Source organism: Ursus maritimus, unplaced genomic scaffold (assembly GCF_017311325.1).
Source record: "Ursus maritimus isolate PB19 unplaced genomic scaffold, ASM1731132v1 scaffold_12, whole genome shotgun sequence".
Lineage (NCBI taxonomy): Eukaryota > Metazoa > Chordata > Mammalia > Carnivora > Ursidae > Ursus > Ursus maritimus.
Genome location: NW_024423564.1, coordinates 50,139,603 through 50,156,107, shown reverse-complemented (window position 1 = coordinate 50,156,107; position 16,505 = coordinate 50,139,603). Strand labels below are relative to the sequence as shown.

Sequence of the window (16,505 nt, the reverse complement as noted above, 5' to 3'; positions counted from 1 at the left end):
AAAAGTACTTGAATATATTCATATAGTAAAAGTTCTTTAGATTATCTTTTTTTTTTAATTATAGAAGTAGATCATGAATTGAGTGGAGTTTTTCTTTAAGAATAAATTGATTCCTCAGGCCAGGGTGAAATTTGTGAATAATATTTATTTTTCTTGACTTGAATTTTTCCTCAACTTGCATAAGACTGCTTTTAAAAAGCTTTTCTATATTAGACTCTTACAAAAAAGAAATATAAGCTAATGAGCAGTTACTATAAATTGTGAAGATTTTTTAACCACTCTTGAATATCTATTTTATGTGCTTGGTCGATAGTTGAATATTTTTTTTAATCTTGGTTTTTAGAGCTATGTGAGAGATGTAAATACTTAGCATTGTTTAAATATTTCTATTTTCTCTGAACTGTGTCTTCATTTTGAGAGTTAAGACAGTGAGGAGCATGGAATTATGGGTGGGTGGGAGACAACGGGTGACATAAACTAGAACCAAACAACGATTTATATGATTTTATACCGGTTTACCCTTGTGTCACCTCATAGTCCTAGATTTACATATGCATCAAAACAGGAATGTGAGCATCCATTTTAAACATAGGCGTTGCTTGTCTGAGAATTATTTAACTTTATAATTGCTCTGAATGCCGGTGCTTTGAAAGGGCAGAAATTATAGCTGGCATAATTTTTTTTTGCACAGTGCATAGCACAGGCTTCTGACGGTTCATTCAACAAATACTTTGGGTGTTGATGAATAAATCAGAAAAGCAAAGTACTCTTACTCTTAATTTTGAGTTTAATTAGTTCTCAAGAATCAGACCACAATTTTTCCTGATTACATTTTTTTCTAGGATCAGTTGAAAATGTGGGGGATATGAAAGGAAAAGGAACTTAGAATTTTTATTCTTCCCATCAAAAATGGAATTTAAGGGACGCCTCGGCGGTTCAGTCAGTTAAGCATCTGCCTTCAGCTCAGGTCATGATCCCAGGGTCCTGGGATTGAGCCCCACATTGGGCTCCCTGCTCATCTGGGAGTCTCCCTCGCCCTCTCCCTCTCCCTCTTCCTGCTGCTCCCCCTCTTGTGCTCTCTCTCCCTCTGTCAAATAAATAAATTAATTAAAAAATGGAATTCAGGAGGGAATTGGGTCAAAAAAGAACCCCTTTTTTCACATTTTGATATAACTTTAATCGAAGGCAGTCCTGGGGTAGAACTTTAGTGGTTTGTAAAAGAATAAAAAGGAGATGGTTTCTTAAAACTGGAAACACTTGACAGTTAAGCAGGTTTCCTGATGGTTTCAGAGCTGTGATGTAGAACTAATGTCATTGTCCATTTCTAAAAAGAGGATATGTTTTAAATAGGAAAAAGTAATTTAAACTTATCTAACCATAAAACCTTTGAGGGAGTGAAATACCTATTAATATCTTCATGGACCTCTGGAAAACAGTTTGGGTGATGGGATGCTTCCATGAGGAAAACACTGCCTAGAGAACTAGATCAGTGTGAGTGAAAATCCCAGCTTCATTGTTTACCAACTCTCTGACCTTGTCAGGTCTGAGTGCTAATTTTCTTGTTTGTAAATGAAATTATAATGCTTCTCTTGAAATGTTGTGAAAATTAAGTGATGTGATGTGAATCACCCAACAAAGTTACTGTCACATATGAATAAGTCAGTAAATACTTAGCTCATTTTAAACATGAAATACGAAAAGTAATATAGATGTTATGTGTCTGATGGTGATAGTTAAATGAGATCTAAAAGTACTTTGCACAATATCTGGTCCAAAGAATTAGCTCAACAAAATTAGCCTCTTTAACGCCTCATCTCATCACCTAAAGGTTATTTATAAATTGGTTAGCATTTCATTAAAAATCCAGAGTTTTTTTAGTAATGAAATGCTGTTCAAATCAACTTTTTGAAAAATTCTACTTTTCTATTGAAATTGAACATACATTTATTCCGCACTTACTATAATGCTAGGTGCTTTGCTAGGCTTCTGGGATCCAAAGTTGTGTAACCATTAGAGTAAATCCACAAATAAATCAAGGATTATAAATCAGTGTGTTAAAACAATAATATATGTGTGCACAGCCTGCTTTGGATACATCTATATCAGATTGGGGCATAAAGAAGGAGACCCATAACTACAATTCGCGTGGATTAGTAAGCCATAACTAGACAGAGAATAAGAATAAAGACCTTCCAGGCATAACATAACTTAGCATGACTCATTTTGGGAAAAACTGTGGGTGTTTCAAATCTTAAGAAGGGAAATGATTGCTTGAGACCAACACCGAAGACAAACAGGGCCGGCTGCATAAGCCCTCATAGTAGCTATAACTTCATCCTGAAAGCTGTGAGAAACCAACCATTAAAAGTCTCAAAGCCAGAAAGATAGAAGCCATTGTGTGGGGCCAGCCTGGAGGCAGAGACTGGGGACTTCCACAGAGGTAGAGTTATGTTCTATTTTTGGAGGAAAAAATTTCAGGCAAGTGCTACTAAGCCTGGAAGAGTCTGTTTGTGTTTATCTGTAATCTTTGAGGTAACCCAATGGCTCAGTCAACTCTTAGATGGATGTTTGCAATGATTAAAATGGAACTTCGCAATTAGACCTGAATTCTAAGTGGTAAAATGTTTTCAAGGTTCAACAGCTAAAAGCTTGGAAACCTGCCTGAGTATCCTTGTAAACCCTACATGTGATAAAGATTTAGCTCTTTTTAAATAACTCCTTAAGAGTTAAGTGCAATCTTATCTTTTTTCCAATTAACCTCATTTGACTTACATATTTTTTTAAGTTACTTTATCTATACCTATTTTTCTTATTGAACTACAGATAACAGTAAATTCAGGTGAGAAAATAAAATTGCATTCTACATTTTTAATTACACTGACGTCAATTAATTGTATGTAAACAATCACGTAAATGCACTAGAGAAACTAAACTTTTAAGGAACCCTGGGGGAAATCTTCTTAGCCATGAGAACTATTATTCTTATAGTAAAATTACTTCACAATTTATTTGTTTTTTATATATATGTATGCTACATGATTCCCTAAAGCGGGGCATACCTACATTTAGTATGTTTAGTAGGTAGGATTATGGGCTTAACCTAAAACCATGCTGGCTTCCATGGCAATCATTAGAAGCTACATTATAGACTTGTAAACATTTCCAGAAATAGCAAATGCTTGTTTGTTTTTTTGAAATAATAGTTAAAAAATGTATAGAGCCTGATACAGGGTGTTTGTCATTGTTAAACACTTCATAGAAGCTAATGTTTGAACTGTCGAAGAGGTAGTTTTGACAACCATTAAGTTCCAATCCTATCTGTAATTCTGTTGTAAAGGATAATTTTTTTTTAAGCTCAAAGAAGGCCCTTTGCGTTAATTACCAAAGCCAACATGGCTTGCTTCGGCCGAGTGCATGCTAAAATTACCAAAGCCAACATGAGAAAAAAATGTGCCTGAGATCAGGTCCCTGTGATGAAGAGAGAAGCGAGTAAAATTTGACTATCACAAAAATTCAAATACATTTCTTTTACTGATTGTCACTGATAGGTACAGACAGCAAAACAAACAAACAAAAAACTCATTTCAATCAACGACTTTTATTTAGCTGGAATATAAACTCTCAGACTTCCAAAGTGCATTCGTGCTTTTTCTGTGCTGTAGGCATTATTCTTCCCTTGAGACTTTGGCTGTAGAACAAGCAGTATGAGTGAATGCCCATGAGCCTACCTTGATGGAGAAACTTGTATATAATATTTGAAGAATTGCATTACTTCTTCCTTCCTATGTTATTTGAAGGAACTGCATACAGCACGCTCAAGCACAGCACACACTTCTAAGGCAGAGTAATCCACCAGTCATCACGTATTTGCTGTGCTCAGCATGGAGCCGGGTGTCAGAGGTATGCAGAAGTGTGAATGCACTTGCCCCAGATTTAGAGAAGAATAAAACTCTTCTCATGAAATTATTTCCTTGAAAAGTCAGGCAAAGTTTGTTAGTTAGTTAGTTAGTTTGTCTCCAGGAAATAAAAGACCAAGAAGGAACACATATTCTTATTCGATATTAGAAGCTACGTAGTACTTAGTAATATAAGCTTGTTAAACACCGGTGGTACAAGCTATCAGATCAGTAGAAGACTTAAAATTACCCTGCGGGTTGATGCAGGAAGGGATGTTAGCTTGCGCCTACAACTTTCCTCTCTGTAAAAAGGCAGCTTCTTTTTTCATTGCATTGTTGAATTGAAACAAAGGCAAGGTTTCCCAATCTGAAGACAGAAGAAAAATTTGAAGATTGGAGGTCACTGACAAAGAAGCAGAGAGCTAATCCGATGGATAGTGACCTGACAGGGCCCCACACCCAGAACCACAGGTGTCATCCTGCAGTGGGGTGTAGGCACTGTCTAAAAGCTGCAGGAACTTCCATTCCTGGAATATTACCTCCTTTAAACCGCAGCTCCCTGTAGTAAGCTCTGTTGTGCCAATCACAGTTAGTCTGATGGCTAAGACTTCCTTCTTACAGCAACACAGTCATTTAATTTTCTTCTGTTAATTGGAAGATTGAAAAAAATAAATAACTATACTCCTCAAATTATCCAAATGGTTCTAGCACAGACGAAATTAAGCATTTTAAAAGATAATCAAGTCATAAAATTAATATTTCTATCAAGACTATTTACATCAACTAATTAAAAGCTAGCTTTTGAGTTACCAGGCCTACTGAATCAGATTTTAGTAAAACAGTGCTATTGTATTTCACATAAAATAGTTCTATTTCTAGCAAAATTTTTCTTGAATTTATATATCATCCAAACCTGGCTGTGGATGGTATGCAAACAAACATCCTAATCATAGCTAACCTCACAATTAATCTGTTTGTCTTTGTAATAAAATCCAACTGCGTTCATTCTTTTTTTTTTTTTTTGAGTATAGTTGACATGCCAATAGACATTTTTCTGAAGAAGACATACAGGTGGCCAACAGACACTTGAAAAGATGCTCAACATCACTCATCATCAAGGAAATGCAAATCAAAACCACAACAAGAGGGCGACCTGGGTGGCTCAGTCAGTTAAGCGTCCAACTCTTGATTTCGGCTCAGGTCGTGATCTCAGAGTCATGAGATTGAGCCTTGTGTCAAGCTCCACACTTAGCAGGGAGTCTGCTAGAGATTTTCTCCGTCTCCCTTTGGCCCTCCCCCACCCCTCTCTCTCTAAAATAAATAAATAAATCTTTTTTTAAAAAATCACAATGAGGTATCACCTTACACCTGTTGAAATGCCTAAAATCAAAAGGACAAGAAATTACAAATGTTGGTGGGAATATGGAGAAAAAGAAACCCTCATGCACTGTTGGTGGGAATATAAATTGGTGCAGCCACTGTGGAACACAGGATAGGGGTTCCTTAAAAACTTACATGTTGAAATACCATATGATCCAATAATTCCACTATTGGGTATTTACCCAAAGAAAAGAAAAACACTAATATGAGAAGATACATACGCTCCCATGTTTATTGCAGCATTATTTACAATAGCCGAGATATAAAAGCAGCTTAAGTATCTTTCAGTGGATGAATGGATGTGGCATATGTATACAATAGAATAGTAATACAGACATAAAAATGATGAGATTGTGCTATTTGAGACTACACGGACAGACGTAGAGGCCAAGTGAAATAAGTCAGACCGAGAAAGGCAAAAACTGTATTCATTTTTAACTGAATATTCATTGAGGGTTCTACTCTAGTATGCTCTATATTGGATGGCCCTGGTGATACAATACTTACGCCTAAGTGTTAGTCCTTGCTATGTTCCTGCCCAGGAGGAACTTGTCCTCCGGTGAGAGAGACAGACACATGTCGATTGGAAGACCATTCGAGAAATGGCATAAAGGAGCTATGCAAGAAGCCCCTTAACTCCCCAAGAAGAGCTAGCACAGGCTTCACAGAGGAAGGTGACATTTGCCTTGGTCTATCAAGATAATAAGGAGGCATTCCAGATAGGGATGAAAGAAATGCAAAGGAATGGAGACAGAAGTGGCCATGGCTGGTCCAGGGAAAGATAAATTCTATACTATGGCTTATGTGTATTGTTTATTTTCAGAACCTACTCCTCCCTCATCACTCCCTGCCCCAAGCTGGAATGTGAACTCCATGAGGGCAGGAAATTTTGTCTGTTTCATTAATGGCTATATTCTAAATGCTTAGAAGTGTGTCTGGCACATAGTAAGCCCAATAAATACTTGTTAAAAGAATGCATCGTGTGTGTGTGCTTGCCTGTGTGCTTGTGTTGTATGACTTGTCTCTTAGGTGTCTCCACAAATGCAAGTGATTTTGGAGAAATGATATTGGACAAGCTTTGGTCTCTGTCCTCTTACCCCCTTGAGAATACCTGACCTAAAGGAGAATTTTATTTTAAAACTAAGGATCACTATGTAGCTTTTATTCTGACAGCAGCAAAGTTTGAAAACCTTGAAAGATCTTTTGCCATCAAGAATTGGCATAAGTGTCATAAACTGCAGGCAGGAGATAAGTCAAAGTTAGACTTGTGTCCATTGCATGTTGAAACCAGATAGTAAATACTTAGGCTGTGACATTTTAGGGAACTCAATTCAGAGATATTTAGTATAGACCCTCAGAGCTGATTTCAAGTAAGCGACAAGAATGGGCGTTCTTAAAAGTAGAGTGCCATGGTGGCTCAGGAAACAAAGTTTTGGTAGATTTATCACATTATGTTGCTGTGAAACACAAAAATTTCAGTCACACAGTCAAAAATCACTTTCTAAGAAAGATACAGAGGACAAGTCCTGGAATCAGAATTATAGTTCACACTTAAAAATACCGTAAAGTCTCATCACAGTGCCTACCATTGCTTTAAAAAAGAAAGACAGTATAAGGATGAGATTATATATGTACCTTTTATTCCCTTACATATTACTTGAAAAAGCTCATGATTGGTGACATATTCTGTAATTACTGTGTAAAATTTTCCTCTTCCCTCCAAAAAACCTCAAAATAGATGAAAATATATCACTTAAAAATATTAAATATCTACTCTATGCCAGTTTAAGGTACTTTATACACACTCATTCTTCATAACAACCTATAGATAAGTACTGTAATCCCTATATTATGGATTATAAACTGAGGCTTAGGTGTTATCATTTTACTCATTTTTATGGAATGGATATTGAACAGATTCTGAATACAAACTTGGGTCTATATGATTCTAAAAGTCTTGCTCTTCATACTGCATGATAAAGCCAATTGTGTAAGTGCTGATTTCTCGACTGCTAATGACAGGGTTCTAAATGTTTGTTATTATTTATAAAGTTTTTAAATATTTAAATTTTATTTAATGACTACATTTAAATTTTTGTGGCCTTATAAACAGAAAAATTGTATTTATTTTCTAGCTTACTTAGAAATATCTGGTGCTCTTGACAAAAAAATATTTTGATTGCTTATGAAAGCAACAATCCACAAATTTTTTATGGCACCCATACCATGAGCAAGAAGGCACTATATAAGTTATAGTGTGTGCTGAAACTGATGTAAAGAAGGCAAAGACCCCCAATTTTAATTTTAAAATTAAATTTGGATAATGAAGCATATATGCTTAATATCTAGTCTCTGCATGTCAGTCATCTGTCAGGAAAAAAATCCACCTTCATATTCCACTGCTTTGATTAATTCAGAGCCATTGATTCATTAATGTTTGCCAGCCTTACCAGGGCACCTCACTCAGATATTTCTTTGTTAACATCAAAGCACCATCAAATTGTGGGTAGCCAATGCTAGACTATCTAGGTGCCTGTGCATGCTTAGAGAGCAGTGATTCTTTCCCCCTCTGTCTTGCAATGGATAGTGGGACTGCACGAGGCAGATTGGAACACAGAATACAATTGATGACAGAGACTGCACACAGAGACAGGAATTACATGGAGAAGACCCAGTAGTATGGCATGGAGAATAGGATTCTACCTTTTGATAAAAGGGGCCCTTCTTCATGGGCTGCTCACATACCAAAAATGCAATAGAATAGAAAAAAAAAAAAAGCCAAGTACAAGCTAACCTGTTTGCTCACCATTAAATTTGCAATGTCTAGGATGACACAGTTGTCAATCAGTATTTGTTGAATGAATGAGTAAACAATCCAGGATGCTCAGGTCATTTGGACAAGTGTAGTTGTCAATAAATGATTAATTGACTTCCTGCATGGGTTGATGTAGGCTCTTATCTCTGGCTTCAGTACAATTTTTGGATTAAAATGGTCAGCTGTGCACTCCTTAGAAGAACTGGGAACCCTCATTATGTATGGATTTTAAGTGCCTCTCTCCAACCCTGATTCTGGAACTTCTAGTATCCTCTCTCGTGGCTCCAGGATGCAGGGCTGATTCCCAACTGAAACAAGTCTAGGGGAGGGAGGAAAGGAAACGGGGCCTAACTGCCCAAGAGGCCCTCTGAAGATCATCCCTGTCCCACAGAAAGGATTCTAAAATCTCTTTTGTAAGGTAGATCAACTGAAATCATAGATGCCAGTGTTCATTGATTCCTTTGTCATATTTCAAAAACAGAATGCCATTCTGGGCCTGGCAGAGGGAGGCAGAAGTCAACCATATGTAGTCATTACTCTTGCGGAGCTCACACTCAGGTAGGGAGGAAGCAGATCTATGTGTGATACATGTGCTCCATCATGTGTCTATCATAAGAAAAGCATGTGTTAGTGGGAATTGTGAGGTAAAGGTGGAGCCAAAGGGCAGAAAATATATGAAAGTGGGGAACAGTAGAGTGAGTTTGGGACACTGAGCAACATGAGTACTTAGGGACACATCAAGAAGATAGGGTTAGAAAGGTAGTCAAGCCACCTGTCATACAGGATCAGTTGTGACATGCTGAGGAAGAGATAGTTTTCATAAAAGCTTTGAGAAGTCCTGAAGGCTTTTAAGTAGAGAATGGCATGGCCAGATCTATCATTTAAAAGTATGATCTTGGCTCAGTTTGTGTGCGTGTGTGTGTGTGTGTGTGTGCGTGTGTGTGTGTTCCCACTATGTAGCATAGTACTTAGCACCAAAACACAATGATATAAATTTTTAAGCAAACATCTAAGATAATATCTATCACATTTAGGGCACCTACAAAGTGTGTGTTCAGGTGTCATTTCATTATCATTTTGCAGATTCAGAGTCATGCAAAGACATGTACCTGTTTTTTCTGAGAGACGGGATACAACACATTATTACCGTTATATGGAACAGAGGAAATGGATAAAGGAAAGATGAATCTGGTGGTTGGAGAAACTTTAGGGTTGGATGAGGGTTGGATCAGTTAGGAAGTTCAGCTTTGTAAATAATGTACAAGATATTTGGTAGCTTTAGCTATGATTTATTGTTAGTTTCATAACTAAATGAATGAAAGAGTGCAGAAAAAAGAAACTTACTGTTTAAATTCAAATAATAAAGACCATGTTCAGTACCCTACCTTGGGGTAAACATGGCTGATTGTCAAAACGTTTGTTACTCTAGTTAACCTAAACTTTTAGTTCTCTCGTTTATTCCTCATTGAAAAAGTAAGTCTCCTGCATCGTATCTTTTCCTGTTTTTGGAATCTGTTATTAAGTTACAAGAACATACATCATATATAATATTACCTCATGTAATAACATAGAGTGGATGATGATGCTTTGTGGATACTAGACAATTGCTGAAGAGTATTGTTTTCTTTATTTCTTGTTCTTGGCCAGTTTGATTTTCTAGACGAAATGGCTTTAGATCCTGTTCAGTTTGGCCACATAGCCTTCAGATTGATGTTGGTATCTTCTCCTTTATTTTTACCCCCAGATTTCTCTCTCCTCCACTTTATGTTTATTTATCACCAGCATTGTTTGCCAACAAACACCAGGAAGGCAGGGAGAGGCAAGAAAGTATTCTTCATATTCTTTACTCTGGTGTTCGTGTTCTATGCCCAGGTCTTCTAGATAACTTTGAAAACAAAGACCCATTTTAAGGGTGTTTATTAGTTAGATTTGTTATGATTAGTTGTGGGGATTTTTAGAAGTTTAAAATCTCTCCCTTTAAAAAAAGAAAGAGGGAGAAAGAGGAGAGAAGGGAAGAGAAGAGACAGCAGAGACCTTTCTTTAAAACTGTATAATTAGATTAAGTGCTGTATTTTTTTTTCGAATTTCAATATGCTATTATATACTCAGACAAGTAAGACTATTCCTGAGAAGAGATGCTTGAAAAGTCAGTAAATAATACGTTTTGCTTAACAAACAAAAAAGGAGTAGGCTCTGCTTTCTTCTTTTTGGCTTTGAGTGTTGTTAGGAAGAAATGTTAATTCATGGAGCTCTGGTTCCCTGCCTGTCAGTTGTCACGGGATTTTTGTTGTTGTTGTTGTTCATTGTTTTCTAAATGACAGGAAAGCTTTGCTATGTATTTTTTCCCTAGATATATGAACATTTCTTGGAAACTGGTTGAAGTTATCATTTGCTTTTTGTTAGTGTTTCAAAAGAAGCAGTAATTTGATTGTTTTGAATTTTTATACAAAATATATGTGGAGAGTGATCTTTAATAATTTGACAATTAAACAGTAAAGGAAGTAGTGTCGATATTTAAAATAAGTATTTTAGTAAGCATTCTTTTATTTAAGTTTTAATTGCATTATTAATCGTCATGAACAAGATATTCCTAGGGAAAAAGCTAAGCAGATCATCTAATTGCAGCTTTTACTGCTTTGAATGATAAAGTGCCTTTGATTTGATGCTGAGCCAGGAGCGCTTGATTGATAATATCTGTCTCAGATGTCACCCTGGGAGAAAAGAATAAAACCTCAGTAGACTTGGTGCATTGCAGCTGTCTCCGCTGCTCCAATTTCTCTGCCCCATTGACGTCATTGGGATGTTTCAAACCAGTCCAGAGTGTCTAGTAAACCTGCACATAAATGAAATGAAGAAACAGAAAAACACTGATTCATAACCCAGCCCTCACTCCAAAGAGGTAGCTGTTATATTTTCTCAGATAATGGGATGATGTTTTCTCCTTCCCTGCTCTTAAAAAAATTATTAAAATGGAATCAGCTATCCAGAAATGTGGGAAAGCCTCTGACAAGGAATGTGAATTGCGTAAGCCCTTCTAAAATCAGATTACATCACAATGAACCACATTTGTCCAGGGTTCTCAGATAGCATAACCTGCATCCAGCTTGTCTCTGTCTGAAGCAGAAAGTGGCCTGGGGAACAGCTCTCCCCCGGGGCAGGACTACTCTAACCACCCAGGCCAGTTCCTGGCACCATATCCTCCTCTTCTTTCTTCACGCACAGCCTGTTGTGTTGAGTTTCAGATGAGGGGCATCCGTAGACAAGGATATGTTCACAGAGTAGAATTACAGTATTTTCCAAGGAAGTATTTCCTCATTTTTTTAAAATGAATTTAGCAAAGAGAAAATACACAGGAGGAAGCAGAGGAAGAAAACAAAACCTTCATGTTTTTAAAACCATTTTGTCAGCTTGCTACACTAAATGTATGATAAACTGTAAACCTCAAAATAATTTATCATAGGGAATTTTTTTTTCTAAATGTTGCCACATAGCTATTTAGTGACTTGGCTGAGTATTAATGTTAAAAGATGTTCAAAAGCTAAGTTTCCTCATGCTGGGTGATGGGACTACTGGCAGAAGGAGAAGAATGCTCTCCTTCTCCATTCATCTTAGCCCTACCCCTTCCTCACTCTCTACCCTGTGTGGCAGGAAAAGACTCATAGTTACCAAATAGCTTTCGTTTCTTATTCAGCCAATAAGCACCATGGCGTACGATTTGGGAAAAAAAACAAAAAACAAAAAACTGAATCTTTATAACACTTTAAAGTTTACAAAGCATCATCACTTCCATTTTTTCCCTTTCAGTCTTACCGACAACCTCGTATAGTAGATAATACAAGTATTGTCGTTTTATAGATGAGGAAGCTGAGCTTCAGGCAGGCTAAAGGGAAACAAATAAAAATCTTGTAAAAGGCAGAGCTCAGATTCAAACCCCAAATTTTGGAACTCTACATCCATCCTCTGCTTGCTTCACCATATGTTCAAGGAGGTGGATATTTTTTGATCCTATAATCTACCTTTTAGAATCACTTCAACTTAGCAGATTTGTATTGACCCTTTACTACATGTGGTAGGTACTTTAGAGTCAAAGCTACGTAAGACATAGTTGACCTTCAGGAGCTTAGAATACTGAAAACAAGACATGGATCTACATGTAACTATTACATGTAACTATTACAAGACAGAATAAGAGAGTCGCGTGAGACAAAGCGATGGCATCTGATTAGTACATCTTGAAGGAAGTAGCATTTCACATAACTACTGAAGGCCTGGTGGTATTTCAATAGGTAAATATGGTGGCTACAGCCCTCGTGGGCCAAAGGACCTGCATGAACAGAGCCAAATAGGCAAGATAGTCTGAGGGGTGACAGGAATGACACAAAGGTCTTATTTTGAAACTGAAGGCTGGCATCTGGTGAAAGGTCAGTTAGGGCCATCATGGAAGACTTTAAATGCCAGGATGAGGTGTTTGTAATAATAAAAAGAAACATAAATGCTTTAATCTAAGGTGTAAAACCATTAAATCTGTGCTTTAGTGTATTCAGTTAAGCGGCCATGTGTAAGGTACATGAGAGAATAGAAAATCTTGTTCCTAATACCAATTAGGAGGTTCCATAGAAATCTAGGGGGGGGGTGAGAAAATAGGATAATGTGGGGCTATGGGAATTTGTTCATTTGTTTAAAAATATTTCTTGAGCACTTCTGCTTGTCAGGAACTATTCTGGGTATGAGAATATGCCGGTAGCAGACTGATAAACTCCCCACCTCATTGTTCTTTCATTCTCTAAAGGAGGAAATGGAAAAGGGGGGACAAATTCACCAAGTACTATGGGGCTAGAACTAACAGCATTTAGTAACAGGTCGTGCTGAATGGAAGAAGAGCTGGTGCTGACTTGGAAATTTCTCTGCTTGACAGACATGCCCCAAAGCCTGTTAGCTAAAAGTACACTTCTCTACAAAGTTAGCCTTCTTCTGGCACTATGATAACACTTCACATGGATACCATCTAGCTCAGATATGATGAGGTATGGAAACATGCTTAGCAAATCATCAAGTGCTACGTAGATAGTATCATTTGTGGTGGTGAGTGGCGTTTTTCGTGTATTTTTATTCTAACAAAGTATGAATATTTCAGAGCGATTAATCTGGTGAATTGTTTCCCATTTTACTTATCATTTGAAAGCAGAGTCAAATATGCTTATATTCATTATGCGTTTTCAAATAATCTCAGGAAAGTTATTTCAAAGGTATCTTGTTTGGAATTTACCTTGCCACGTAATCTTTTTATCTTGTTGTTTCTGTGATTTCTGCTTATATTCTAATGTAGGATACAGTATGAAAAATGATATTAGGTATTGTGTAGGGAGCTACTAAAACTAATGTCTAGGGTGCCTGTTCTTCATGGGGAAGGGTTCACTTTGGGCTTGTGTACTGATATATTTGGGGAGCTATGTCATCCTAAGCCTTTAACAGTTTAAACATCTAATCATCTACCCTGAGGTTATTTGTATGTGATTTGTTACGTAGAGTATGAGTGGGTTTTCCTATGTATTCACAAGTCTCAGCATTTCCTATGTATCCCCTAATCAGCATTATAAATAAGTTACCATGTATATTTAAAAATTAGCAGACATTAAGAATCTTATGACACATCCAAACAAATGTTAGCCACATAATTAGATTATTACCAAGTCAGTAGAAACCCTGAGAATATTGATAATGACCCCTTTAACGTGTCTGCCTTTTGTCAAGTTAAGAATGAGAATCCATGGGAAAGCTGCAGTCGAGAACTGAGAACATCACCTGGATAATTATCTTTGAGGAGCATGTTGATGAAAATAAAATGATAATAAAATTACCTTCTCACATTGGTAATTACCCCCAATAAAATGCAGATTTACTTAAAAAGTCTTATTCAGCAAATAGTTACTAATCTGTACGTGCATGTGCCCTGGGTGGTCGCTAAAATGGTTCTCTCTTTCTCTCTATTGAAGACTCTTTTATTTTGTGGTCCTTTCTGCACAAATGAATGAGGGTGAGATAGATAAGTGACTATTTTGATCAGTGACCTCTTTATGGAGAAATTTCAGTTTAAAAAAAACACTGTTTACCGATCATGAATCTCCATCATCTAGTTGCTTAGAATTTAGACTCAGCTGAACTAATCAAAGTTTCTTTCTTTTTGTTAATTTAGTTTATAAGTATTTTATGTTTTTTATTTTTTATTATTTTTATTGAATTATAATTGACATACAGTATTATAATATATGTTTCAGGTATATAACATAGTGATTGATATTTTTAAACATTATAAAACATGATCACCACAATAGGTCTAAGTTACTATCTGTCTTCATACAGAGCTATTTCAGTATTATTGACTATATTCCCTATGCTGAACGTTACATCCCTGTGACTTATTTATTTTATAACTGGAAGTTTGTACTTCTTTATTCCCTTCACCTATTTGTTATAATCTTTGTTTTAAAGTCTCTATTGTCTGATTTAAGTATTGCCACCCCAGCTTTCTTTTCATTTCCACTTGTATGGTATATTTTTTTCCATCCTTTCACTTGCAGTCTGTGAGTGTATTTAGGTTTGAAGCGAGTCTCTTGTAGGCAGCATATAGAAGGGTCTTGCTATTTTTTTTAATCCATTCAGCCACCCTATGTCCTTTGATTGGAGCATTTATTCTGTTTACATTTAAAGTAATTTTTGATAGGAATGTACTTATTACTTATTACCATCTTGTTCATTCTTTTCTAGCTGTTTTCATAGTTCCTCTCTGCTCCTTTCTTCTTTTCTTTTGCTCTTCCCTTGTGGTTTGATTGTTTTCTTCATTGTTTTTTTTTTTTTAAGATTTTATTTATTTATTTGACAGAGACAGAAACAGCCAGCGAGAGAGGGAACACAAGCAGGGGGAGTGGGAGAGGAAGAAGCAGGCTCATAGCAGAGGAGCCTGATGTGGGGCTCGATCCCAGAGCGCCAGGAGCATGCCTGAGCCGAAAGACGCTTAACGACTGAGCCACCCAGGCGCCCCTGTTTTTTTCATTGTTGTATTTAGATTGCTTTCTCTTTTTGTTTTTCTATTTACTCTAAGTTTTTACTTCGTGATTACTGTGAGGTTCACATATAACATCTTATGTATATAATACCTTCCTTCACTTGATAGCAACTTAATTTCGAACACATCCCAAAGCTGTATATTTAATCCCCCACACATATTTTGTACATTTTACATCTTTTTATTTTATGTTTCCATTAACTAATTATAGTATTTTAAATTAATTTTACTCCTTTTGACTTTTACTCTTTATGCTTACTGTGTAAGTGGTTGATCTACTACCGTTATTATTTCTTTTTACCTTTTCTGGTGAGACTTTTACATGTGTATGTTTTCTTATTATTAATTAATGCCTTTTCTTTTTAGCTTAGAGATGTCCCTTTAATATTTCTTTTAATGCTGGTTTAGTGATGACAAATTCCTTTAGATTTGTTTATCTGGAAATTCTTTTTTTTTTTTTTTTTTTTTTTTTAAAGATTTTATTTATTTATTTGACAGAGACAGCCAGCGAGAGAGGGAACACAAGCAGGGGGAGTGGGAGAGGAAGAAGCAGGCTCATAGCGGAGGAGCCTGATGTGGGGCTCGATCCCAGAACGCTGGGATCACGCCCTGAGTTGAAGGCAGACGCTTAACCGCTGTGCCACCCAGGCGCCCCTATCTGGAAATTCTTAATCTCTCCTTTGATTCTGAATGATAACCTTGCTGGGTAGAGAATTCTTGGTTGGCAGTTTTTCCCCTTCAGCATATTGTATATGTCATGCCACTCCCTTCTGGTCTGTCTGCTAGAAAATCTGATAGCCTCATGGGGTTTCCCTTATACACAATATGCTGCTCTTCTCATTCTACTTTTAGGGTTATTTCTGTATCCTTAACATTTACCCTTTTAATTCTAATGTGTCTAGGTGTGTTTCTCTTTGGGTTCACCTTATTGGAACTCCCTGTGCTTCCCGGGCCTGGATACCTGTTTCCTTTTCCAGGAAGCTGTCAACCATTATTTCTTCAAATAATTTTTCTGGCCCTTTTTCTCTCTCTCTCCTCTTTCTGGAACCCCCTTAATGAAAAGATTATTCCATTTGATGTTGTTTCAGAGGTCACTTAAGGTGTCCTCACTTCTTTTAATTCTTTTTTTGTTTTGCTGTTATGTCTGGGTGTTTTCCATTGCTTTGTTTTCCAGCTCACTTATTTGTATTTCTGTGTCATCCATGCTATTGTTGAACTCCTCTAGTGTATTTTTCACTTCAGTTATAACTTCTATTTGATAACTTTCTTATATTTTCTGTCTCTTTGTTGAAGTCCTTGCTGTGTTCATCCATTCTTTTCCCAAGATTGATGAGCATCTTTATGACCATTA

At 36.6% G+C, this 16,505-nt stretch overlaps 1 protein-coding gene across 1 annotated transcript in view; it reads left to right on the top strand.

The window, feature by feature from the left end:
- The window catches only part of LOC103663139 (cAMP-specific 3',5'-cyclic phosphodiesterase 4B-like), an 86,163-nt gene that overhangs the window by 340 nt on the left and 69,318 nt on the right, over nucleotides 1-16,505 (top strand). The window lies entirely within an intron of this gene.